Source organism: Eublepharis macularius, chromosome 5 (assembly GCF_028583425.1).
Source record: "Eublepharis macularius isolate TG4126 chromosome 5, MPM_Emac_v1.0, whole genome shotgun sequence".
NCBI lineage: Eukaryota > Metazoa > Chordata > Lepidosauria > Squamata > Eublepharidae > Eublepharis > Eublepharis macularius.
In genome coordinates this window covers 169,777,417-169,779,589 of record NC_072794.1, presented here as the reverse complement: position 1 = coordinate 169,779,589, position 2,173 = coordinate 169,777,417, and positions in this window count along the sequence as shown.

The window sequence follows — 2,173 nt, the reverse complement described above, 5'->3', positions numbered from 1 at the left end:
ACTGCTGCAAATACCACCAGACCCAGTTTGCCCTTTCTCCCTAGACATGAAGCATGAAATGGCAAACTCAGGGTAAAAATAGCATCCTTTAGCCTTCTAAAGGCTTTAGGGAGCCACTGCAGACAATTGCTGCCTTAGACCGCACGAAGAACAAAAAGCAAATATCTTCCCCCTGCCCATAGCAATAAAAGTAATACTCCCACCATGTGCAAGACAGAATTCATTTCATCGCAGGCCTGGCAACGCATCACGGATTTCAGAGGGAGCCATTCCAACCAACAGGCATCTTGGCCCAGAATGACATCATGCTAACCGTCCAAAAACACCATCAGTAAAGTTTGGGGGCCAATTCTAAAGTCTTGGCCTCCGGGTGGATTTCAGCAGGCTTTTTGCCCAATGGCAGAGTGGAAAACATGGACCCCATTTGCCCCATAAGAGATTAAAATTGTCAAGGTCAAGGGCAGCAGGAGGAAATTCCCCCCACTCTCACACACACACAAATGTGTGTGCAATCTTGCAGTCCACACCCAGCAAACGGAAATCTGGTTAACCCCTTCGTTTTCCTGTGAATGCTATTGTTTTCAGTCTCATGTTTGGCCCGCAGATAAAGACAGATACGGACTCAAGCTGGATGTCTGAAGGGCAAATTTGGGGTTCCGTTAAGGGTGAGAAAATGGGAGTAGCACCCATTCATTTAAATGGAGCTTTTACAACAACGTAACTTCTTGTCAGATTGTACCCCCTGGTTGTTTTGTATGAGGGGGAGTCATGTATTACAAGGTGCATTGTGTGTGTGGGGGGGCAGAACAGCCTATTCATCGAAATAATTTTAGCTGACCCCAAAAAAGGAAGAATATCCTTGCAAACCAGAACTCTGTCTTCTTCTTTGGGGTTCTACAAAAGTCAATGTTTACTGTCCCTTGACCTGGGAAATCAGAGGAAAATGGGACATCCCTTTCCCTGGACCTCTGAGTCCGGCTTCTCTATTAATTCTCTGGGTCTTAAACTTCCATGGGTTTGCACCAAGACAAAGGAACCAAGGAGAAGGGGGGTGGAGAGAATTCCCCCCTCTCCCCTCCTTCCTCTCCCCCCTCTTCCTCAGACACGTGTCTCCATTGTTCTGCCTTTGGCTGGACACGGGGGAAGGGGGAAGGCAGGCAAGAGTTAACCTACCTACCCCCTGTTGGAGGAGCAATTTTACTCCAGGGGAGGAGGAAACGGGTGAGCCAGGAGAGGCGGGGGAATTCCCTGCCTGGGTAGGAATTTTGCAGCTCCCGTTAGAAAATGGAACGGGGCGGGAGGAGCGGAGCTTTTCCAAAAGAGGCGTATCACACGAGGCTCTTGGTGGGGGCGGGGGGAGAGAGAGAAAGATCTACGATTTGTTCTCCTTGCCTTCTGCTCACTACCTCCATTTCACACGGGTGTGTGTGTGTGTGTCTGTGTGTGCAAAGAAAACTTCTACAGCCAGGAACCCACCCCCCTTCTCATCGCTCTCTATCCTGAACACTTTGTCATGCCAACAAAAGCTCTTCGCGCTGAAATTGGCTGGCACTTGGGGGTGATATATTTGTGATGTGTGTGTGTGTTGCGGGGGGGGGGGTAGAATAACGTGGGGGAAGTGTTGATAGGCTCAGACCTCGGGCTCTAATCGTGCGTGCGTGTTGTAGTGTTAACCAGATGGGCAATGAAATTCCCCCTCCCTCCCCCCTCCCTGCCAAACCAATTCCTCTTGTCTGCTCCCCCCCTCACACACTCTCACTTTCTCTCTCTCTCTCTCTCTCCCGTCGCCCCAGTCCCCTCCCCCACTCTCGCTCTCCCTCTGCAAGGCTCTCCTACCCGCCCCCCCCCCCATTGCTCCTGGGGGACAGTTGATGGATTAAAGGTCTGAGCCGCTCCACCTGATCTCCATCCTCCCCGGCCTGCGTCCCGTATAAAGGCAGGGGGGGTTGCGTGTGCTGCTGACCTCAGCTATTCCTTAGCAGCCCCCCCCCACTCCCCCACCCCCTTTCTCCTCCCCTCTTTCCTCCTCCTCCTCTTCCTCCCCTCCAGTCGCCCCTCTGCCTTCGCCGCCTCCCAAGAGGAGAGCGCAAGAGAGATCGAGCGCTACAGCGCGGCAGGGAGCTGTCCGAAGTGCTGATCGCAGCTCCGCGCTGACCGCCCGCCCGCCCGCACC